This window comes from Balaenoptera ricei, chromosome 17 (genome assembly GCF_028023285.1).
Source record: "Balaenoptera ricei isolate mBalRic1 chromosome 17, mBalRic1.hap2, whole genome shotgun sequence".
In the NCBI taxonomy this organism is placed as follows: domain Eukaryota; kingdom Metazoa; phylum Chordata; class Mammalia; order Artiodactyla; family Balaenopteridae; genus Balaenoptera; species Balaenoptera ricei.
In genome coordinates, this window is record NC_082655.1 from 10,980,197 (window position 1) to 11,006,000 (window position 25,804).

The 25,804-nt window shown below is 36.9% G+C and overlaps 1 protein-coding gene across 5 annotated transcripts in view; it reads left to right on the top strand.

Annotated features, from left to right (window-relative positions):
* The window catches only part of CYRIB (CYFIP related Rac1 interactor B), a 150,608-nt gene that overhangs the window by 80,202 nt on the left and 44,602 nt on the right, over positions 1-25,804 (top strand). For all 5 annotated transcript variants that reach the window (XM_059901878.1, XM_059901876.1, XM_059901875.1 and 2 more), the window contains one exon: positions 17,365-17,403. The gene's annotated coding sequence lies outside the window, so the exon portion shown is untranslated. The remainder of the gene's footprint in view (positions 1-17,364; positions 17,404-25,804) is intronic.

Genomic DNA, 25,804 nt, shown 5'->3' on the forward strand with positions numbered 1-25,804 from the left:
AGTATTTTACATAGGATATTATTGAGGATGTCCCATTGTATCACATCAGGAGGCATGCAATGTCTGTCACATTTCTTGATGATACTAAGTTTGATCCCTCATTTGAGGCAGTGCCTGCCAGATCTTTCCCTTGTAAAGGCACATTTAAAATTTTAGATTTATTTTTAAATTACGTGATTTGTTTTAAAATCATATCTTGTTTATTTTTTTATTCTGAAATATATAGGTAAAAATTACTGATGATATGAAAGTATTCATAACAGCAGTTGAAGTTTTGCAGTGATACATTCCTTTGGTTTGTGGATGTTCATCTGTTAAATCATGTAAACTAAGGTGTTTAAGTCTGTAAAATAAAGATAGCACAATATTAGTTTTTTCTCTACATAGGTTGGAGAAGTTTTAATTTATTGATTTGCCTTCTATTCTTGTGTTTACACTAATGTTTAGGAATAACACTCATACACTATTTTGAGCATGTAGAACAAAATGGTATGTGTACATGTTGACAGTAATTTCAGGAAATGACAGTCCCTTCTTAGTACATAAGAGGCAGCATTAGGTAATATACATATGTATGCCAAAATTTGGAAATAACTGATTATTTTCCACTTGTATATCTCTGCAAAACCTCTTAAAGTTAGGAAAAGCAAAGTTCCATTAAAGAATTACCAGCTCTTTTGAGAAATTAAATTAACCTATATGATGTGATGCTTTTGTAGTTGTTTTTGTTGATGTTTTGTATCTGTTGAACCCATTAGATATGTGGCTACTTTCATTCTTAAGAAAAAAGCCTGTAGGATATGTAAGGTTGTTTGTTTTTAAGGAGGAGAAGATAGACACAGAAAAAATCGATTTTATCCCAGGATGTGTAGCTTTTTTGGACAGTGTTTTAAAGATAAAGCTTTAACACAGACACGCACGCGCGCGCGCGCACACACACACACACACACACACTTTGGTCATTAAAGAATAATTTTTAGAATAGTACATGTTTTTTTCCTATTCTTTGTTTATTCCAGTTTTATTGAGGAGTGATTGACATACATCACTGCTTAAGTTTAAGGCATACAGCATGATGGTTTGATTTCCATATATTGTGAAATGATTACCACAATGAGTACATGTCCTCTCTTGAACGTGTTTCCCCCTTAGTTGGTGTATAAGTTCAGGCTTGAGTAGTCAATATCTGGAATTATCTAAACTCTCCAATAAGTAGAAGTAAAAGAAAGACAAACAGATTAAGATTTAAACATGCATAGCAAATGGGATAGTAATTGTTGAAAAAATTGGCGTGGTTTTTGTTGTTTAGTGGGACTGAAAAATCTTACCTGTTGTTCTGTGGAATTCTTTTTTTTTTTTTTTTTTAAGATTTTTTTTGACGTGGACCATTTTTAAAGCCTCTATTGAATTTGTTACAATAATGCTTCTGTTTTATGTTTTGGTTTTTTGGCCCCGAGGCATGTGGGGTCTCAGCTTCCCTATCGAACCCACACCCCCTGCACTGGCAGGTGAAGTCTTAACCACTGGGCTGCCAGGGAAGTCCCATGTTCTCTGGAATTCTATATGTTGCCTCGGTCTCAATTTAACAAAGCTTTTTCTTAAGGACTTCAGCGTTAACCTATTATGTGCCCCTTGTTAGCAACCAGATGGATAGCATTTAAAATAACCCTTTTAGGAGGAGAGAATATCCTTTTATTCCAGGTTAATGGATATGCTCATATAAATACTTAAAAAAATGTTTTACTTAATTTAAAGCATATGAAAAATGTTTTTGGAAGTTGTTAGTGGTGGTGGTGTTTTTAAACATACAAGGCAAATTCAAGGGCCATCACTTCTCTAGCTTTCTCTGACACTGTCCTCTAGGCATAATTCAATTACTCCTTCATTTGTTTTCCCAAAGCATTTTATCCACAGAACTCTGGTGTAGCATTGTATTACACTGTATTGCAATAATTTGTTTACGTGTCTTCTCATAGACTGTGAGCTTCTGGAGGGCAGGTCTTATATTATTACTCAGCATTTTATACTCTGCCTTGCATGTGACATCTGGTGTTGGAAGTCCTCTACTAATCTTTGTTGAATTGCCATTAGGAAACAGTTTAGCACATTAAAAAAAAAAAAATTATGTGACAAAGCATTTTTTAATAGTTTTGAAAAATCTACTATTTGATGACTACTCAGATAATTGTGCAGTAATACTACAAATCAGACATACAGTATCTCTTCAAAGTGGTTATCTATGCTTGTTGCAATTGAATTATTTTGTTAGCCTGGAAAAACCATTATCTATAAAACCATGGTGCACACCTTAGAGTATTTTATTTAAAGTCTATTTATTAATTTAAATTTAAATAGGGGAAATAACACATTTTTCTAAATTTTATCAGTTAACCCATTGCTTTTAAAAAATATTTATTTATTTATTCATTTGGCTGCATCGGGTCTTAGTTGTGGCACTCGGGGTCTTCGTCGTGGCATGCGGGCTCTAGAGGGCACGGGCTTAGTTGCCCCGCGGTATTGGGATCTTAGTTCACCGACCAGGGATCAAACTCGAGTCCCCTGCTTTGGAAGGCGGATTCTTAACCACTGGACCACCAGGGAAGTCCCCTAACCCATTACTTTTTTACTGATCTCTCCTCATCTCTCATTTTCCCAAACAAATCCTTTTAGCAGAATGGCCTGTCTTATGGGGCCATAACTCTAAACATGTCACATTTATTCTGGTATCTTTAAATCATTTTTCATATTGTTTGCTTAATTCACTCATCCGCTCATCCAGGATACACACATTGGAGACTACAACGTGTCAGGCATTGTGCTTAGTGCAGGGGATACAATGACAATGAACAGGCTTTCAGTCCTGGGAAAGAGCCAAACATTTTGTTGAATGAACTGATGTGTTGTGGGGTCCATGAAAAGATTTTTTTTAAAAAAAATTTATTTATTTATTTGTTTATTTTCGGCTGCGTTGGGTCTTTGTTGCTACATGTGGGCTTTCTCTAGTTGTGGCGAGTGGGGGCTACTCTGTATTGCGGTGCGTGGGCTGCTCATTGCGGTGGCTTCTCTTGTTGTGGAGCACGGGCTCTAGGTGCGTGGGCTTTAGTAGTTGTGGCTCACGGGCTCTAGAGCACAGGCTCAGTAGTTGTGGCGCACGGGCTTAGTTGTTCCGCGGCATGTGGGATCTTCCCGCACCAGGGCTTGAACCTGTGTCCCCTGCATTGGCAGGCGGATTCTTAACCACTGCGCCACCAGGGAAGCCCCATGAAAAGATTCTTAAGTATCTTGGAATATACCTTCTCACACTAAATTTTCTCTAAATTTCTATTATAATTGTAGTCTGTAACAGTGATCTAGTATGGACAGAATTGTTAAGGACTTGTTACTTTTTACATATGCAAGTATCATTTCCACAGGAAGTCATTAACCTCTTTCAGGATAAAGATTTGCTTATTTCTTTGTATCTCAAGCACAGCTGGAGATAAGATAAAGATTTTAGTACTGCTTGTTGAATCGACAAACAGAAACTCTGTCACCCTCTGGTGCTGCTTAAACTCTTTGGGCCTTGAAAACTACAAGAATGGTAGTAACGGCACCTATGCAGAGGGAATGCTTTTGGCCTAATGTGACAGGTTAAGACCTGGAAAAAGAGGCAGACAATGGAGTAAGGGCCCCTCGTACCTTATTTCTGAGTCTCTCAATCTTATGAATAGGTATTATCTTCCTTTCTACAGATGAAGAAATTGAAGCTTTGGGAGACTTGAGATTTCTTGCTTTAAGTTTAAAAGCTAATGTTTTCTTTCTGTCAAATTGTATTACATATGGATCCATATTTTTGTCAGGAAGATGATTAAATATTTGTTTTGGTCATAGAACTCTCTGGAATTAGGAGAGCAGTGTGTGACCCAGGCACAGAGCTTCTCTCTGAAGCTCACAGGCCCAATATGGATCAGGTCTGTAATGCCGGCTTGGTTGGTGTCATGCTGCAGTAGCTCAGACTAAATGGTGCACTGGCTTATGTTATTTGTAAGCAACACAAGTTACCTTTCAATACAACCAGATTTTGCAAGTTACTTCTCTTAATTTTTAATGCTATATTAAGGATTAAGAAATTTTAAGAGTGGCATGCGTACCTTTGATTTTATCAATGGTTCCTAGTTTTATTTTGCATAGATTGGTTTTTTTCATTCTAGTGTATGGAATAAGGCTTTTTGAAAAAGACTGCATAGATGACTCAAAATATGACCATCTGTATTTTGAAATTTGTGATACTGCAGTTCAGACCCAGAAGTTTGAGAACATGTTGCACTTAAATATATACTTTTGTAGAGCATTATCTCAATATTTGGCACTTTTGGTATATTGCTGCCAAACACTTATGTTGTGTATTTCCAGCAGTAGGAAAAATGGCTAGAGCAAATTAAGAAGTGGACTTAGCCTTGGGACTTTGGATTTTCCAACCATGGACTTGTGTGTTTCTGTTACTGTGAAGTGTAATTTTCAGAGGTACTCTGTGGGCTGCCACAGTTGTAGAAAGGGACATGAATGGATGGACTTTGTATTCTTTGCTTCCAAAAGAGACCATTTTCCTTTGTTAATGTAGGTTAGACCTATTAATATTTATGTATTTTTACATAGGTTAGATCTATAATATTTACTGTAATTACAAGTGAGAAATCACATGCTTCCCTCCACCACCCCCCGTTGTATAGCTTACAATATGGAGTATCATTTTTATGCCTTGGCCAAATTGTCATACTTCTTTCTAAGTCTGGATCGGCTTCCAGCATTTCATCCATTGCCTTCTCAATGTCATGAAACATATCCATGAGTTCCTTTAATAAGAATTTTTTTGCCGGTGTCACTTCCTCTGAGACATCTTCATCCTTTTCATCATAACCACTTTTCTCACTTATATTGATAAGTTTGCCTCCACAGAGTTCTTCCTCTGACTGCATGTTAGTCTCCCTAATGGCAGCAGTGTCAACATTCTTGCAGTCAGGTGTTTCTTCTATAACTCCATTTGTGTTCCATTAGAATTTGACTTCCATTGTTAACACTTTTGTTCCTTTACTGTAACTTTATCTTTGTTGGCAAGTTCTCTTGTTTGGTTATCCTTTTTTTGTAAAACGTCACATGGGTTTGTCACTGGGAGACAAGGAGGAAACACAACTATATGCTTTGCAGTCTGTGTATGACCTGGATAGCAGATGTTCAGTGACCAGTTGTTGACCGGCTTTGCGAGAAGTGTTGTGATTGGTCACTAATAATGATGTAAAAGATTGGAGAAAATTATAAAACTAGAAATATAAAGCATTCTGTATTTTCAGTATCTTCATTTCTCATTACATTTTAAAGAGACAGCCTGATGTTTTAGAAAAAATATATTTATGGGTATGGTTTATACAATAAACCATATTTTAAAGTGCTAAGCATATATTCCTTTACTCCTCACAATAATCCAATGAAGTAGGTATTACTGTTTGTTATCCTGTTTACAGATGAACAAAGGCAGAGAGTAATTTGTCTGGAGCTTATCCTGACAGTCTGGCTCCAGAGTTCATGCTTTATGTTACATTTTGTAAACCAGCACTAGTTCATAAACTGTTGCCAGTCTGCAAAGAATTGGGATTTGAATTTTGCAAGTCTTTTAAAAACTACTTTTTTTTTTTTTTTTTTAGTATTCTAGGGTTTTTTTTCCTAGTATATTAGTATTCTGGGTTTTTTCTCTTTGGACCATGATGGATGGAAAATATAAAAACAAAACAGCTGTCCTTCACCACAGAGAGCTTGAAAAATCTCAGTAGGCTATGCAGGAAATCCTATGCAGTACTCTAGAAGTGATCCATATTCAAAGAATGTGTCTTGGTCTTCATAAAAGGATTAGCTAATGAGTGTGCCATATATATTACATCTATCTATCTATCTCAATCAAGAATTTTGCTGAATTGAACAACTTCTGATTCTGATTATCCTGATGGAGAAAAGAGGGCTTTAACTGTAAACACCTTAGAAAGAGGCAAGGCTTCTCTCAAAAGCTTCTGCTGTTTTGAAAGTGGAGCAGATTCCTGAAAGTCAAGGTACTAAATTGTACCATTCACCTTTGTGCTTTGTGTGTAGATTATCAGTTTCTTTAACAGTGATAGGAGAAAACATGCTTGTTTGCTGTCACCATAAGCATGACATGCAGATTGAAAATTCACTGACTCATTTTACCTGAACCATTCTGTAATGTGCTTCAACACTTCATATATGAAAGATATGTAAGTTATAAATCATTAGTAAGCATAAAGTGAAAGTCCATGAACTCACCACTAATTAAGATCTAGGAACCTACTTTGTTGCTTCCCTATACAATTTCCCTGCTTCGCCATAGAGGAAAATACTCTCCTGAATTTTGTGTTTATCACTTTTATAGATTAAAAAACCCCACAAATGTCTGCATCTCTAAATAATATGTATTTTAGTTTTGCTGTTTTTTGAGCTATATAAAAATTATTATGTAGTCTTCTTGAGACTTCTAATGAATTCATCATTGTTTCTGAAATCAACCTTATCCTTCTAGGTGTCTGTAGCTCCTTTGGGCTGCTCTATACGTTTTCATTGTGTGAAAAAGCTACAATTTATTTATTCTCCTATCAGTGAAAGTTTATATTGTTTCCAGTGTTTTGTTATTTTTTTTTTTCCCTCTGTAACAATGAATGCTGCTTTGAGCATACTTGTACATTTCTACTGGCATCTATATGCAAGTTTCTCTAGGTATATACCTGAGAGTAGAGCTGTTAGATTGTAGGGTATGCAGTGTTCACTTTAACAAGATAATGCCAAATGTTTCCTAAAGTGATTGTAGCAATTTATAATCCCACATTTTGGGTATCTAAGAGTACCTGTTGATACTCATTTCTGCCCACTTAATATTGTTAGAGTTCTTAATTTTTACTAATCTAATGGGTGTAAAATGGTATTTCATATGGTTTTAGCTGATAAATGCCAAGGCTGAGGATTTGCCTTTTGTGCTTCTTTTTATTGAAATGCCTCTTCATGACTGTGGGCCTTTTTTCCATTGATTTCTTTGTCTTGTTATGAGTTCAGCAGTTCTTTGTATACTAGATACTAATCCTTTCTCTGTTATATACATTGTCAGTATCTTTCTGTAGTTTAGTTGTTTATATATTCAGTTTCTTTAAAGTGTCTTGATAAACAGGTTTTTGATACTAATATAATCAATTTTATCAGTCTTTTTGTTTATGGTTAATGCTTTTTATATTTCATTTAAATTAAACACCCCTTCCCTACCTTGGGATTGTAAAGAACCATTCCTGTATTTTCTTGTAAAAGTTTGAGTTTTGCCTTTCAAGTTAAAATCTTTAATCCCGTGAGAATTGGTTTATGTATGGTATAAGATAGGGATTTTATTTTATTTTTTATATGAATAATCAATTACCCCAGCTCCATTTACACAACAGCCTCTTTTCCCCAGTGATCTGCAGTGCAGTCCCTTAACATTTACTTCCTCTTCATAAAAGTCTGTATTTGTTCCTCTACTATGCATTCTGCTTTTGGACTGTGCGCTGTCTTTCATTTGCCAGTTTGTCTTTATGTTAATACCATTCTGTCTTAATTACTGTTGTTTTGTTTTATTTTATTTATTTATTTTAATTAATTAATTATTTTTGTCTGTGTTGGGTCTTTGTTGCTGCGTGCAGGCTTTCTCTAGTTGCGGCGAGTGGGGGCTACTTTTCGTTGTGGTGCGTGGGCTTCTCATTGCGGTGGCTTCTCTTGTTGCGGAGCATGGGCTCTAGGCGCACGGGCTTCAGTAGTTGTGGCAGGTGGGCTCAGTAGTTGTGCCTCGCGGGCTCTAGAGCGCAGGCTCAGTAGTTGTGGTGCACAGGCTTAGTTGCTCCGCGACATGTGGGATCTTCCCGGACCATGGCTCAAACCTGTGTCCCCTGCATTGGCAGGCAGATTCTTAACCACTGCCCCACCAGGGAAGCCCCTGTTTTATTTTACATCTTGATATCTGATTGGGCAAGTTGTCTTGTTTGATTCCTTGAGTGTTTTGGCTGTTCTTTGGGTTTTTGCTTTTTCACGTAAAGTTTAGAATCAGCTTATAAAATTTTATAAAAGAATACTTTGGGGATTTTGGTTGGAAATGCATTTAATATTTACATGAATTTTAGAGAGAATTGACATTTCTTACAGTATTGAGTCTTCTTATGAACATGATGTCTTTACATTTATTTATGGCTTTTTATAAAGTTTTATGATTTTTTTCCATGTATATGTTGCAGAACTTTTGTTAGATTTATTGCTAGTTACTGTATTTCTTTTTGCTATTGTAAATTGTGTCTGTGGGGAAAATTCTCTTTTGAGCTTTTTACTGGAAAATAGAAACGCAATTGAGATTTTCATGTTGATAATAATATTCAGTTACCTTGCCAAACTCAATCAATGAATTGATTTTTCCTTAAAATTTTTTTGACCCTTAATCTCTTTCTCTTGACTTTTTTTTTTTTAAATTATTTATTTATTTATTTATTTATTTTTAGCTGTGTTGGGTCTTCGTTTCTGTGCGAGGGCTTTCTCTAGTTGCGGCAAGCGGGAGCCACTCTTCATCGCAGTGCGCGGGCCTCTCACTCTCGCAGCCTCTCTTGTTGTGGAGCACAGGCTCCAGACGCGCAGGCTCAGTAGTTGTGGCTCACGGGCCTAGTTGCTCCGCGGCATGTGGGATCTTCCCAGACCAGGGCTCGAACCCGTTTCCCCTGCATCAGCAGGCAGACTCTCAACCACTGCGCCACCAGGGAAGCCCTCTCTTGACTTTTAAAGTTGGCTTGAACCTGCAGTAAGGTGTTGAATAGAAGTAGTAATAGCAGACATGTTTGTCTCACTTATATTTTAAAGGGAATGTTTCTAACAGTTCTTCGTTAAGAATAATTTAATTTGTTATAGGCTTTTGGTAGGCTTTTATCCTTTCTATCCTTATTTTGCTAAGTTGTTTTTTTTTAATTACAAGTAAGTATAGCTCTCATCAAAAGCTCTTTCTGCATCTTTACCTGATCATATGTGAGTTAATGTGGTAAAAATCAGTTCTAGGTTTTCTGACCCGACTTTGCATTTCTGAGATGAACCAAATTTAGTCATAGTTTGTTTTTTTAAACGTTTTAATTCAGAGTAGGCCTAGGAGTGGAGAGAGTGGCAGTGGTGGGAGGGGTGGAAGTGATGAAACAGGGCAAGAAGCTGGAAAAGATAGTCATTTCAGTGCTAATACAGTGACTTATGATGATTTTGGAGCATTATGTTCTTAGGAGGAAGTATAATTAAACAAGTAGGTATTTATTTGATCTTTTCTAAAATTGACCCTAGGGAAAATGATATTTTCCTTACATATAGAATTGTAAATTTTTCCTGTTATTACCTCTCTTCTTGTTTACCATTCCTTTAAAATTAAATCCTATGTGTAAATTTTATAAGGGATTTTGAATATATGGAGTAGATTACATGAACAACACTAAAAACTTATCTTTTCTTTGAAACAAGCATTTATTTTACAGAATTTGAGTTTATGGAACTGCAAAATAGGGTATGTATTTGTTTTACAGAATATATCTTAAGCCTGTGGAATCTTTAGGTTGGAATGGTTGCAGCACCTGTTGTCCACAAATGCATCTTACAGTCTGTTTATTGCCGTATGTTCCAAAACATACCTGAGTTTAGGTATTAGAGAAATCCCATTGTAGAAAGTTCAGTAATCAGGGCAAGGAGATGACGGTAGCCAGGAGATCCAGAAGTAAGAAGGTTCTGCATAATGTTCCCAAAGCCTGGTGATCATTTTTATGAAGCCCCTGCCTCAGGGTTTCCAGTTATGCTGCTGTGGGTTGTTTTTTAACGAATCATTGTAACTTTACAGAGGAAGTTAGTAGGGAAGTAGTATTTATTTTACAGAAAGGAATATTGTAACTGTAACTGCTTTAACATTTTCCTGAAAAATAGTTCTCTCACTTATTCCCTGCCTTCCTCCCCCTCTTTCCCTTTCCTTCTTCTCTGCCTTCCCCCCTCCCTCTCTCGTGACTCTGGGTAAGCGACTTCACCCTCTAAACTCTAAAGCCTCATCAAGGAAAAGAGGGTAATAATTTTAATCTCATTAGATTGTTAGTCTTCAATGAAACAAATCATGCCAAGTGCTTAGCATAGTGTCTCAAACACCGTAAGTACTTATGAAATGGCAGCCTAGTAGACAGAAAGGTAATATTTAAAGACCGTATCTAACTTTATCATATACATTTATATTGAGTGTCTGATCTAGGAAGTTCAAACTTGACAGTGATCCTCTTAAAAATAAGTAAGGCCTTGATAGAAAAATGAGAAAGGGTTAGTTTTACAAATGCGGAGGAAAAACTACTATATTAGTAGTTCAGTAAAAGCAGTGTGAAAGAAGGCACCATATTGTATGTGTATGTGTACAAGCACGCATACAGGCACACTTTTTAAACAGTGAAGCTCCTGTCCAGGATGCATGGTTCTGATGACGGTATAGATTGGAACATACCTTTGTAAAGCAATTTGGCATTAGGTATCAAGACCTCTACGTCTCTTAACTTAAACTTATTTCAACAGATTTGTGTTGGTCATGGCCAGGATAATTATTCACATTGTTCTCTGCACAAAGGGGCCACATCTGTATATCAGGCACAACACAGAAATGTCACTTCTGAGGTCATGGGTGGGTTTAGGGATCAGGGCCTTCTGGGCACACTTTGGAGCAGCGGTTGCCTGGTATGTAAACCCACAGCAGCACCTGTGGCGTTTCTGGACTCAGGAGTGCTCACACTCCGCGGCCACACTGGTGTGTACAACAGTGTCTTGTCTGGATTCAATTCCAGGCATCCCCTGAGATTATTTTTTCACTTACCTGCCCTTTTAGGGGATGATTCTCAAACTCCCACCTCCCTACCCCTACCACCCCCTCTGACAGGAACTAATGTCATAGTCTCTTCTGAGAAATTTGGGGCAGGCGTGTATGGCACTGGCTTAGGCATATTTGTGCCTTGATGTCCAGGGGTTATTTTTGTGAGTACGTAAGAGCTTGACTCATGGGCAGGGATACATGTATGCACAGCCAGATCTGTTGCTTGCTGCGTTTCTTGAACCCCAACCCTGGCACAGCTACCTTGTGTAGTTGTTCAAGTGGTACAATAAAATACCAGTTCATAATTTGAGAATGGGATAACTTTTGCTAATCTGCACAAAGTCTTTATGTGCTTTTGGAGGCCCTGGATATAGCATGTACAGTAGTAGGAAAGTGTTTGAAAAAAATGTGATATACCCATATGATAGGATGGGATGTAATGATTTGGGAAGAATTTTTAATGATGTGAAAACGGTGCTTATGATATGAATGATAAAAAACAGGACACATACAAAGAAAATGGTGTTCAGTTGTGTAGAGGTATGCATAGAAGAAGCATTAGAAGGGAATGAAATAAATTGTCACAAGTAGTTAGCTTTGGTTGTGGGATTACAGGTAGTGATATTTTTTCTTTCTATTTTCCCTATGTATTTTGTTTAGTGAGCATGTGTTGCTCTTATAGTAAAAGGGAAAATGAAAATTATAAGAAATTTTTAGAACCTACAAAAATAAAGTCCTGTTCTGAAGACCTGCAGCTGTCTATTCAACTGTTACTTGTAAATTTACTTCTTCCTGGAGATAATACAACTTCTTTAGACTCATGAGAAACGTCTATAATTTACACCTTTGGGAGCATGAGTTTACAATAGAGTGTAAGAATTTACTCATAGTGCCAATTTAAGATGTGAAAATATACTTGATATTTAAGTTATGTAGTATCAAAGGATTATATAGTTAAATAAGGTATTAATTATTACATAATATCAAGGTTGATGATATATATTATATATACCTTGATAATTTATCAATATAGAAAATGTAGTTCTTGGTATAGCACGGAGTGGGGCTCTTAATGTAACCGTCACACTTTCTTCTAATGAAACCAGTTTTGTGATAGTAATTATGGTGTAGGATGACATAGAAGCCTGAGATTTGTATTCATGTATTTGAGTTCTGCTGTGTCTTAGACATGGATACTTTTAAGTATAGTGTACTTGAGATAGAATGTCAAAATAGATACGTATATATTATTGTAATTTTAATATTAAATGAGAAAAATAGTGATTATGTTCAACAAAACTGGCATTTCCACTCATCTTCACACAATCTGTAAGATTATTTTTGCTATTTTACAGATAAATGAAACTGATGCTCAGATAACATTTTACAGATAACTTAATAATTTTAAATAAGTGGAAACTCAGCCCAGGTTTATCTCATTCCAGAATCAGTGTTATAAACCACTTTGCTTATATTTCCTTTTTATTATTAGGGAATATACATTTTTTTCATATATGTGTTTACTGTTTTGCTTTCTCATACAAATTACCATGATAATCTTTTCCTCTCTTGATGTGATTTTGTGTATATTTACATGAACTATTAAAACATTTTAGATTTCCTTTATTTTAAATTTTTATATGATTGATTCTCTCTTTCCATTTTAAATTTCTTACAGTGTTTCAAGTTATTCGTCTAAAGATAAGTAAGGTATTATTTTCTATTTTTTGAGATTTAGCTTTAAGAACTTAAACTCTTCTCTATCTAGACTATGTAGGCTGAGAAGGTTGTATCTTAGTTTTCCATGGAATTATTTCAGCACAATTTATTTATTATTTTTTTTCTCATCTTGTATTCTTTTTTTTAAATTTATTTATTTTTTAAAATTTATGGCTGTGTTGGGTCTTCGTTTCTGTGCGAGGGCTTTCTCTAGTTGCGGCAAGTGGGGGCCACTCTTCATCGCGGTGCGCAGGCCTCTCACTGTCGCGGCCTCTCCCGTTGCAGAGCACAGGCTCCAGACGCGCAGGCTCAGTAGTTGTGGCTCACGGGCTTAGTTGCTCCGTGGCATGTGGGATCTTCCCAGACCAGGGCTCGAACCTGTGTCCCCTGCATTGGCAGGCGGATTCTTAACCACTGCGCCACCAGGGAAGCCCTCAGCACAATTTATTAAATAAAGTTTTCTTTCTTCATTGCCCTGTGATGACTACTTTATACATTCCTCACATGGAATGTTCTCTTTGTACTTTTTACCTTCTTGTCCAGATGCTATTCTTCAAAATCTGCTTCAGCTGCCAGAGCTCCATAGCTTCATAAAATCTTTTCTAACACCTGATTTCCTAGCTGGAAGTTTGTAATTGCCACAGCACTGTATGTAGCTGTTTCTCATGCTACTCATTTTTACCTTGAACATTTTAATTGCTATGGTAAGACTAGACATTTTTAGAGAGCACAGTCAATCTTTTTCATCATAGTATCTCGTAGGGTATCTATTTTGGTGCTGTATACATAAATAGACTTTCTGATAAATATTTGGTGGTGTTTTTTTTTTTTTTACATTTATATACAATTGGGCCTATTCTGATTTCTGTTCTCTTCCCTCACTATATATCTATACCAGTTCCACAAAGTTTTAATTATTAATGAGTAGGATGAGTCCATCTCACCTGTTCTTCTGTCTTTCAAAAAAAATTCGTAGATTTGCATGTTTCTTTTTTCTCAAATAGATATAGAATAACCTTTTCAAGTTCTCAAATTTAAAACTTAATCAGATATTTGTTAGAATTATGTAATAATGCACTTTTGTAGTATTGTCTGATCTGCAAACATGGTCAATAGGCCCTTTATTTCAAGTGCTCTTTTCTGTTTCTAAGATGGCTTTTTAAATTGCTTTGTGTATGTTAAGGGGAGCTTAAACAAATTGAATTCAATTAGATTTTATCATGTACCCAAATGAAGAAGGAATGCAATCTAGGTTGAGAAGGTTGTGTCTCATTTTTTCATGGGATTATTTCAACACCATTTATTTAATGCAGTTAGATTTATTTACCATCATTCAAAATATTGGAAAGCTGTAAATGTGGCTGACAGTGCTCTGAAGTCATAGCTCTTATGTTTTGCTGGAGGCAGAGAAATTTTTAACACTTGAGGAACCTCTAGGTTTATAGATTTTAGATGCTTGGATTATCTAATTTACATATTATCTAATATTCATTACTTAGGACCTGACATTTGATTTCTAAGGGTGAAAACAGTTACAAGTGTTTTATTATTTCTTGATTTATTAAAAATTAGAATCAGTGGAACTTTTCCCCCGTGGTTTTATGTAAGTGGCACTGGTTTTTCTCCTGTGGTTTATGCAAGTGGCCAGCCAAGCCACTTGTTTTATTTCTGGGTGGCTGCATTGGGTCTTAGGGAAGGAAGTTTTCCTTTGGCAGAAAAAGCAAAAATGTGTTTATTCATTCCGTTTGTAGTAGCATTGATCCAAGAGGAGCTTTTGAGGAAAACCAGAGCGGTTAGGCTTTGAACATAAATAGCTCCCATTCATCTCCTAACTGCTAGAGGAAAGTAAAAGATTAAGGATTAATACTATATCAGTTATAGACAATACAGAGTTCTAGAGCAGAAGTTGTAAACTGATGGTTTGTCAACCAAATATAGCCCTCAGACTGTTTCTTTTGCCTACTGAGTGTTTCCAAAGCTTATTTAATTACTTTATAACATCTAAAAATTGTTTTATATGAGTACTTTGCACTGGATCGATCACCTGTATCTTCAGCCTGGCATGTTAATAGCTGTGGCACTCTGTAGATATTAAGCCCCACTTAGCACTTCTAACATGGTCTCAGCATCTAACTTTGCAACGCCTGTTCTAGAGGCGCTTGAATACAGAAGTAATAGTAGATCTAATACTGCTAATGCCACTGCACCTTCAACATTGAGTAAACAGGAGATAGAATAGTAGCCATGAAGATTTTAGGTAGTGAGAGTTTGAGTTGAATATGGGATGTGTGAGAAAGAGTAGTTGCAGAGGAATTCAAGGTTTTTACCTGAGCAACTGTAAGGACAGAAGTGCCATCAACTGAGATGAGGGAGACTGCAGGTAGCTCAGGTCTGGGGAGTGAGATGAGGAGTTCAGTTTTGAACATGTTAAGTTTGAGGTCTCTGTTAAAACATCCTAGTGGAGATAATTGAGTAGGCAGTGCTATGAGAGTGCGGAGATGGAGAGAAATGTCTGGACTGGATAAATAAATTTGAGCTATATAGATGATCCAGAAAGTCTGAGACGGGATGAGGTCACAAAGAGAGTGGAGAACCTGGGACTGAGCCCTGGGACATGTCAGCATTCAGGGATTTTAGAGAAGAGAAGTTCAGCAAAGGAGATGAAGAAGGAGCATCCAGTAAGGTGGGACAGAAAGGAAGGAGGTGTGGTATCCTGAAGGACAAGTGTCTAGACCTGGCTTCACCCCCAAAGCAGAGCCTGAGACAGGGACTTTTTAGGCAGGTGATTTATATGGGGAAATATTAACAAGAAACAGAAGTTGGAGAACTGGGGCAAGTGAAACAGAGAAGGAAAGTCAATCTAAGGGTGTATTATTGTATTATTGACCTGGTCACTTCTGTGAGCAGCTGGGGCTTGATCCTTAGCCCTCAGAGGACATGACGAATATGCCTTTTGGTGGGAAGAAGAGGGTATTTATCTACCAGACCTCATCCCCCCCATTGGTTAGGGGTTGCCCAGGGTGTTGGTATTAACACCTTCACGCTTCCAGGTTCATTATGACTCAGGATGGCCGAAGAGTTCCATTAAGTATCTCTTATTGCAAAGCCTTTGAGCAGGAAGTGAGCCCTACCAGTGCAGCAAGCAGCTAAGGGGAGGTGCCTCAGCTGGAGTGCAGATGTGAGGCGGAGCGTGAGGGGTGTCCCATACAGCCCCCCCTCTTGTACCCTCCACTGAATGCGTGCCCTTCACTGCGAAGCTTTCAAGGTGGTGGCTGGCCACAGTCTCTACATCAGACTTACAGCAGGAGGGTTAGTAGAATAACGTTCATTATTTCAGTCCACTGCTTATTCTAGATTTTCCTCACCTTCAGCCAGCACTTCAACAGGCTGATCCATGCTCCTGGTAGAGTGACCCAGATTTTCTTCCCCAAGGGATCAGTGCCTGTAGTGACTTTATCCTTGCCGGGCCATAGTTGCTGCAGCTGCCCATTTACGGTTATCCCTGGGCATGGCAGCCTCAGTCGAATCCCCTAGGTTCACGATACCCTCTCTCCTGTGCCTGTTGTGTAGCAGCAGCCATAAGTCCTCGTGGTTGTTAAGGTCAGTCTACAGGACTCCCCCCCCACCCCCCGCCCCGCGCTGCCACGTCCCCTCATTCCTCTCCCGTTTGATTATTGCTTTAGAACTCTTCCTGTAGCTCCTGACCGAAGTGCCTCCCCTTCTCCCGCCGAATCAGAATTTTTAACCCAGTGGAGCCTAAGGTTGCCAGTCTACTTTTCATCTTTTGGTTCCTGGACTCGTGTTTTTTTTTTTTTTTTAAATCTGTCAGAGACACAGTGCCGCATTTCGGCCTTGGGAAGACTGTGTCAGATCACTTACCCGCTTGGATGACAGTGCCCAGTTCCCTCAAGATGTTACCAATCTTTTATACATAGAAATTTTTGTTGCATTTGTTAATCCAGGACTCTTGGGTTACATAACATAAATAATTAGGGGAAGAAAATTTCACATAAAGGTGATTAGTTACATTAGTCAAATGTATCTTCTCACTCTGAATTAAGCTGGTTTGTTATCTGGCTTTGTTCTTAGCTGCAAAGTTAGAATAAACTCATTCTGAAAATTTCATTTCACCTAAAATTGTTTAATAAGGCTTTGAAAAAGTAAAACCAGTCCTAGAGAGGACTTTGTGGTTCAGTGAGTTTTGCCAATGTGCCTCTGGCTTATAATAGGTTATTGTCATGGAATATAAGGATCTTAGTGTCTGTAATAAAACTGATTTTTTAATACATTGAAACTGAACTTAAACTGTGATAAGAATATAGAAATATGCTTCTTTTGATAATTTTACAAGAATAAAGAGGAATTACTAATTTTTTCTCTTGGTATGTGAATAAAGAAGAATTACTAAATTTTTTTCTCGTTATCTCCTGCTTCATAAGCTATGATGAGAATTGTGTACTTTTCTTGGTACACCTGCTTGTCTTTTAATATCTTGAGGGTGACAACTAGGGTGTTGTATCACCTATTGGTATTTCTCAGGGCTTAAGATAATGCCTTACTCTTAGTAAGTCCTCCATAAATAGTTGTTGAGTTAATCCAAGGGGAGAAATATATGGCTCATGCATGTGGTATGTAATAGCATTGATGAACTTTGTTGTTAAAGTTAGTTTTCATAAAATTAAAACTTGTTTTAAATTATAATAATGTTTTAGACTTTCTTCCTTTTTCCTTTCTTTAAACAGATAGAGGGACAAGAACAGAATCACCAGCACTGGCTGAAGGTAAATATGTCTTTGGGGGAAATGATTATTCAAATACAAATGAAAAGTTATGATTTAAATAAAAAACTACATTGACTAAACATAATTTAAGGAAAATGTTCTGTATATAATATTGAACTGCTAAAAATGTCTGTAGGAAATACCCTATATTGTTTAGTTTCTGGCTTAGAATGGGAAGTAATATAGATTAATTAGAAGTTTTTTTTGCAGCTTCCTTTCAATAGGAGAGGTATGTGTTTTTCTTTGAATTCCTTTTTAAGTCATTTTAGCTGTCACCAGTATAGTTGATCAAAAAATGTCTAAGCCATAATTCTAGTAGTTAAAAATAAAATGTATATATATACTTGAAAGCTAGCTAGAAGGAAAGACACTTCTACCTATAATGGATTTTGGTCCTTTTATAAAGTCTTGAAAGTAAAGAACACAACCACAACAAAAAAATAATTACCGTTAAAAGGTCCTGAGTACCTAACCATTTATAATCCTGTAATCGTTTTAATTATAACAAGTTAATAGGTATTTGAAAATGTAATTTTTCTATAGACATACTTTGTGTTCTTCGAGTGAAAATGATCAGCTTAAAGTCTCTGTGTTTTTCTAATTATAAACAGATATTTATATTTCAAAACTTGCCTGTCATTTTATTAGAACTGATATGACAGTTATCATAGTAGTCCTTTGGAATTGTAATCATCTCACCTACTCTCTGTGTTACAGTGCAAGAGTTCTCAACCATTTTTTTGTTCCATGAATTCTAATAATAATCCATGATTTTATGAAGTAAAATGCATAGAATTAAAAAGGAAACCAGTTAGTATTGAAATGTAGTTAACAAATATTAAAAATGCAAATTTTTGATAGAGTATTATATATGCTTCTCACATTAGAGAATAAGCTTTAGTGACAATTCTGCTAAGTACTGTAATTTTAAATAATGATGAGTTTGCAGTAATTGTAATGTAATGTGAAAATACCTGTGATGTTTATTAATGACAAATTCATAGATATTTCTAATCCTACTGTGGTTTGTTACCTATAATCTTAATTGAAGGAATTGCTAAATCTCACGTAGAGGTTAGTAAGAAGTTTCCCATCCAGATTCAGCAGATCACTGAATTCTCTCTCTGAACCTCAGATTAAGAACTCCTATTAGTGAAAAGTCAGCTAGACCTTTCTTTCTCCATCATATTTGAGTAAGTGTAGTTTTTTATGTTCTGTATAACTGATCTTAAAGAAGTAGAGTTATACATCCATTCCTTAAGAAATATTCTAACTGAAATAGCTTTGAAGAAACTTCTGTTTGCTGATCAGTAATCAGAGAAACAACAGCATATTCTGTAGAAAAGGGAACAGAAGATAAGTGTGAAGCCCTGGAGAGTGCTTGCCTTCAAAGACCTCACATTCTTGTTCAAGGAACATGAAATAAACATGTAGAAAGTAACATATCAGTTTGTGATGCTAAAAGTTTAACAAGAGAAATGTCCTAATTGTCATAGGAAGGATGCAAATAGTAAGTGCTCTGATGCTTGTGTTATAGAAGCACAAAAAAAGGTCAAGACTTGTAAGAAGTCACCAAGTGTCTTCCATTTACTTCAGGAGTATGAACTATACATGAGAATATGCCAGCCTAAGCCAGGAAGAGCCTGGAATGGTGTCACTAAATTTGTATGTCCAGCACCTTGTAGCTGACTACTAATAAAGGGAATGGCAGGTGTATTGAAGTTTGGTTGACGACAAAAATAACCCTAATATTTGTTTTGAAGAGAACATGGAAGGGGTATCTGACTTGCGCGGTGTTTGTTTGGGTTTTTTTGGTTTTGTTTTGGTTTTTTTCCTTTTTTTTGCTTGTGGTCCTTGATTCTTTCTATCAGTGTGATCTGACTCTGATGCGATATTCTAAAGATGTTCTTAAAAGCTGCACTGTCAACGTCATTGGAATAAGCCCCACTTTTAAAAAAACTAATTTGCTGCTTTTGCCCAAGTCACCAAGTTTCTCTAGTCCTCAGTTCCCTTCTTTTATGAATTTAGAGAATTGAGCTACATGATTTCAAGTCATCTCATGAACCTTATATTCTGGCCTCAGATTTTCTATCCCTTGTCATTCCCTTCATTTCCTTCCTTTCTCTTCTCCTTTCTCCCTCCCAGCAACTTTAGACGTATGGTAAAAATATTCAAAGTAGTTAAGTGATTTGACCTTGGATTTATATAAGTATTGTCCTTGTATATGCTATGTGAAACTTTAAACGCTATAATTATTGGGTAGCATACTTAATTCAAAAAAGTTTATATGATATACACATACTACATTTTGGTCTTACTTAATGGTTTCAAAAATTCATTTAAAATTAATATGTTCCACTATACTGAGAAACAGTAGATTACCTCCAATTTTTTGTAAATCATTTTTTTTTGTTTGTTTTTGGGTAAATCAGCTTTTATAACGTTATTTAGTGAAAGGTATCAGACCATGGTATTTGAAAATAATTATAGAGTATGCTTGTTAAATTTACCGAGGGAATCTGTCTACTCTCTAACTGAAGTAAAGTACTATTTTTAAAAATGATAAAAATAAAACATATATAAGCGGTTATAATTACCACCTCCTCTGAAAGATCAAAGTGTAATGAATGGCCTCTGTTGGAGTCTTTTTAGCATTATCTCTCAAGAGAGATATCATATTATCATTATCTTACAAAATGTAGAAAAATTATTGAAGTATGTATCTTAAAACTTATATGATTACAAAGAAGAGAAAATTTATATTTCGTTTTTGTATTCTGTTTGATTATGATGAGCCTGGAGAAGTTATATGTAAGAGATTTTAATTTAAGTTCAAGAATAAGGAAAACGTTTAAATTCCTTTTATTTTTAATTTTTTAATAAATTTATTTATTTATGTTTGGTTGTGTTGGGTCTTCGTTGCTGCACGTGGGCTTTCTTTAGTTGCGGTGAGCTAGGGCTACTCTTCGTTGCGGTGCGCGGGCATCTCATTGCGGTGGCTTCTCTTGTTGCGGAGCACGGGCTTCAGGTGCGTGGGCTTCAGTAGTTGTGGCTCGCGGGCTCTAGAGTGCAGGCTCAGTAGTTGTGGCTTGTGGGCTTATTTGCTCCTCGGCATGTGTGATCTTCCTGGACCAGGGCTCTAACCCGTGTTCCCTGCATTGGCAGGAGGATTCTTTTTTTGTTGTTGTTGTTGGAATGCTTTATTTATATATAAACCGTATTCATAAGTTATTCAGATATATATGAATGGCTATTTTGGCAGGGGAAACCCCAGCAATTTTTAATGGGCCCTAAAGAAAAAATTGTTGGGTCTGTGCTGAGTGATTTAGGGGCCTGGCAGGCGGATTCTTAACCACTGCACCACCAGGGAAACCCGAAGCACAGAGTCTTAACCACTGGACCACCAGGAAAGTCCTGGAAGGGCAATTTTTAAGAGCCTCTTAACCATTTCAATCATAAAAAGATAACTAGAAATGCTTATTCCTATATATCAAATCCTGGAAGATTTCCTTGAGATTGGAGGTCTCCTGCTTTCCCCCTCTTTCTCCTCCTCTGAAATCTCTGAGGGGAAAAGAATGATGACAGGTTCGTATTTTATCCTTTCACTACCTTGAGACCTCCTAACCTGGCTTTGAGGCCCAAGTTCCTTGCTGTTTTTGCTGTAGTTTGGTGGCTGGGAGAGGAATCAGAGGCGCTCATTCTTGGAGGGTGAGGCGGAATGTTTATATGTAGTGGATGAGAACCTCTCTGTAGCCCTTAACCTCTGTGCCAAAATGTATATTAAAAAGCGATTTTTCTGAGGATGACTGTTGTGTTTTAGGATCAAGATTTTAGGAATTTGGGCTCTCGTTGCTGTAATGCATAGGAACACGAGAAATACCGATGACGATTAGTTCAGTGGTGATAAAGGGTGTTGTGGGAAAGTATCAGTGCTGTCTAGACCAGCTTTGATGTGTTAGCAGTAAACCTTTGCCTGCTAACCTTGCCCTTGATTGGGTTTCTCAACTTTGTGGAGCTTATATTTGCATTACTCCTTTGTAGGCAACACATTCCATAAGCTTACTCCCTACTTTGTGTGTTTTTTGTTTGTTTGTTTTGTTTTGTTGTGTTTTGGCTGCACCACACGGCATGTGGGATCTTAGCTCCTCGACCAGGGATCGAACCCGCGCCCCCTGCAGTAGGAGCGCGGAGTCTTAACCACTGGAACCTCAGGGAAGTCCCACTCCCTACTTCGTAAAGTTGCAGTTTGTTTCATTTGACCTAAAGCTACACCTTTTACAGGATGCCCTTCGTTTAGATATGCTTTTCTTTGATGAACAAGCTTTTTTTACTTGAATTTTAATTCATTCATTAATTCAACTAATGTTTATTGAGTAGTGACTGTATAATAAAATGTCTGCCGGAGGCTAGAGGTTCAAAGATGAAAAAGATGTTTGGAAGAACTTTCCCATAAAACTCATCAAGGAACTGATGTGCTCTATCTTCTATAAACTGTTCTATAGAAAAGAAAGAGCCAGTGTATAAAATATCAAGACAAGACAAAAACAGAGAGAAAAATTATTGGTTGGTCTTATGATTATCCAAAGTAAAATATTAGTAAATCAAATCTAGGAATTCATATTTCTTTAACTGACCAAATAGAGTTGATCCCAGGAATGCATGGATGGTTTAGAAGTAGAAAATATATTCATGTAATCTACCATATTCATAGATTAAATGAAAAAATTGTTGATATTTTATAAAAATGGTAGTTTTGCCTCAGAATAATATATATATATATATATATATATATATATATTTTTTTTTTTTTAATGGAAAATCAAATCAAAGTCCCATCAAGATTTTTTTTTGTAGAACCTGACAATCACATGAGTGAGTAAAAGGCCAAGAACTGCTAAGGTAGTTTTGAGGATGAAGCATTACTTAAACAATAAGCACAGACTACAAAAAAATGATGAAAAATTGGATTGCATGGAACAAAGGGCACCATAAACAAAGTTAAGACATATTACGGACTAGGAGAAAGTATTTGCCATGTATATAAGCATCAAAAGATTGGTATTTATAATTCCTAAAGCCCAGTTGGGGGAAAAAATGGGTGGTATATCAGTTGGAGTCAAGTTAGGAGAACATACTACTCTGAGTATTTCAAATAGAGGGAATGTAACATAGAGGATTGGTTATTAAAGGTATTAGAAAGACTGGAAGAACAAAAGGGAGAAGGAGAGGAATAGAGTAACAAAAAAGGTGGGGTGTTGCCTGCTGCCACCAGAGGTAAGCTGCTGCCTCTGCTAGACTTCTGTCTCTAACTGGGGCATTGGATACCGGAATCACCCCAACTGAACTTCTCCTACAGCAGCTGCTAGTCTGTCTTGGCTAGAAACAGGAAGCTTCTCTCTCTCTTCAGCCTTCTCCTCACCCTCTAGTGCCGCTTATCGAAATAACCCAACAGGAACCCAGCTGGCAGGGCAGGATGTCTAGGGAATGTCGTTTACAGATCCGAGGTCCCAGCAGTATGGAGTAGAGAGAGTAGTGTATGCAAAGGTAGGTGTGGGGCTGAGAGACAGTGGAAAAAATAAATGGCACAGGTGGCAAAGGATATGAACATACATTTTACAAATGGCCTATAAACATACAAAGAAATACACATTTATTACTGGTAATCAAGAAAATGCACATTAAAACATTAGATATTTCACAATCTAAAAATTAAAGCTTGAGGTTTTGGAGGCTAAGAGAGGAATTCTTTTGCTAGTGGAACAGTGCATTGATAGAAGTACTTTGGAGAGCAATTTGGTACAGTCTAGTAAAGTTAAAAGCTGCGTTTTGATTTCTAAATAGCTGTTCTGTGGAAACTCTTGTACATGGGCACAAAGTATGGGTAGTGTGTGTAAAGCATAACTCGTTAATAGAGAAAAATTGAACATCCATTGTCCCTCAGTAGGGGAATGAATAAACAAACTGGTTTCTTTGAACAGTGGCATAGTATGTAACATCTAAAATGACTGAACGTGGATAATTCTCAAAACACCATTGAGTGGGAAAAGTGAGTTTTAAAGGAACATGGACAGTGTATCATGAATGCAAATTGAAAAGCAGAACAGTACTATGTAGTTTATGAATACGTACCTTCGCAGTAAGATTTTTAAAATATGTTTGGCAAGGAAGCATGTTTTGAAGATGCTGATTACCTTAGGAGATGTGAGAGGGGAAGGGAGGAAAGTTGGTTGGGGGAGGTTGGGAGATTAACTACACAAAAAAAGTAGGCCAGCGTCTGAAGCAACTATGGCAAAAAGTTATTGCTGGGTGGTAGAGTATGTGAATATGATATTTTTAATGTTTGAATTGTTTCCTAATTTGAAGAGATAGAAAATAAGAAAATTAAGAATCAGCTCCTCTGGGAAGCCTTTGGTTAGGTGTTCCTTTTTCTGTATGTTCATAGAGTTGTTGGCATGCTTCTGTATGGGAGCATGCCACATTATCTGTCTGGTCTCTTCCAGTTGTCTGAGAATTTTTCAATGCCAGCTATTCAGTCTTTGTCACAGTGATTGGCAGATAGGAGCCAAGGAAACATTGTTTGATTTAAAACAGCAATAGCAACCACCAGGCACTGTAAACAGCTAGATATAGAAGTTAGGGTTTTATAATGGTAAGATTTTCATTTAATAGACCATTCATGCATTGCTGCATGTGTTTTGGGAGAGTTCAGGCACCTGAATTCCACTCCGGTCATTTTTGTTGGGCATCTTTGAATGAGTCACATGTCTTCTCTGAGCATCAGTGGCTTTAGTTTTTAAATTTTTAGAATTATTGATACAGACAAAAGAATGTATACCTTTATTTGTGAATTTAACAGCCTAAAAATAAAAGATTTCCATGAATCCACCAGTAATTGAGGGACTAGAGTATTCCCTAAACCTTTGAAGTTTCCCAGTCCTATGGCCCTGTCCCTTGCCAGAGATAACCAGTATCTTAACTTTTGTGTTTGTCATTCCCTTGCATTTTAACATGTATTCTTTTTACCACCGATAAGTATATATAATTTTTTCCTGGATTTGAAAATAGTGGTAAATTTTAAGAAAGTGACTTCAGTTCAATGATCATATATTTTTTTAAAGAGAAACTTTCATAATAAATCCTTATAAACTAGGTAATTCTGAGTTTCAGTTTTGTTTTGTTTTGCTTTCATATTTCCATCACGCACCATCCTGTATACTCCTAAATTATTTACTTCAGAACTTTGTACTGGTCCTTCTCATAACCTTTGTCTGTCCCTGAATGCAGGACATTAGAGCAGGAAGCATTTCTTTGCTTTCTTCTAAATTTGCAACTCAGGCAGCTAATTTGCATTGGTGGTTTAATTTTTAATGGCTGGGTGCATGGAAGAGTACTAGTACAAGTAATCTTTGAATCAAACTCCAAGATGCCATGACAATCTGATGTAATACTCTTTTATTATGGCTCACTTCCATTTAAGGAGCAACATTGGTCTCCTAATTTATTGTACTTATTGCACATAGCCAGGCATCCTAGTGAGTGTTTTATTTAAAATAGCTTAACTGGGAATTCCCCGGTGGCACAGTGGTTAGGAATCCACCTGCCAATGCAGGGGACATGAGTTCGAGCCCTGGTCCGGGAAGATCCCACATGCCAAGGAGCAACTAAGCCCGTGTGCCACAACTACTGAACCTGTGCTCTAGGGCCTGCGAGCCACAACTGCTGAGCCCACACGCCGCAGCTACTGAAGCCTGCGCGCCTACAGTCCGTGCTCTGCAACAAGAGAAGCCACCGCAATGAGAAGCCCGCGCACCGCAATGAAGAATAGCCCTGCTCGCCGCAACTAGAGAAAGCCCACACGCAGCAACGAAGACCCAACATGGCCAAAAATAAATAAATTAATTGAAAAAAATAAAAAAAAATAAAATAGCTTAACTAAGATTTTTCTTTTTAAAATACTAAATTTAAGTGTATCCACTAGATGTCAGCATATCATACCATATGTAGAATCAGAGCCAGAAGAAATGTGAGACATTCAGTCTACCAAGTAAACTGACCTGTGTAAAGTCACATATTTTGTGATAGAGTCAAAACTAGAAATCAAGTCTCCCAATTTTCATTCCATTCTTTGTTTATGTCATATTTCTTTAAGGCAAGTAACTTAACTCCATGTTAATCACTAGACTAATAAAATACATTGTGCTAGGGATTGGTGGTGAGATTTTAGTACTAGTATGATGGTATTGTAGCTGGGCACCCAGGAATACCTGGATCATGCTTCTCTTTCTTTATATTTTGCAGAGTAAGGAGAATCAAAGAGTCACTTTATTAAGAGATACACTAATACCTGGTGATGATGGATTAGGTAGTGTTGGTAAGGTTAAGAATTAAGCTACTCTCTGTG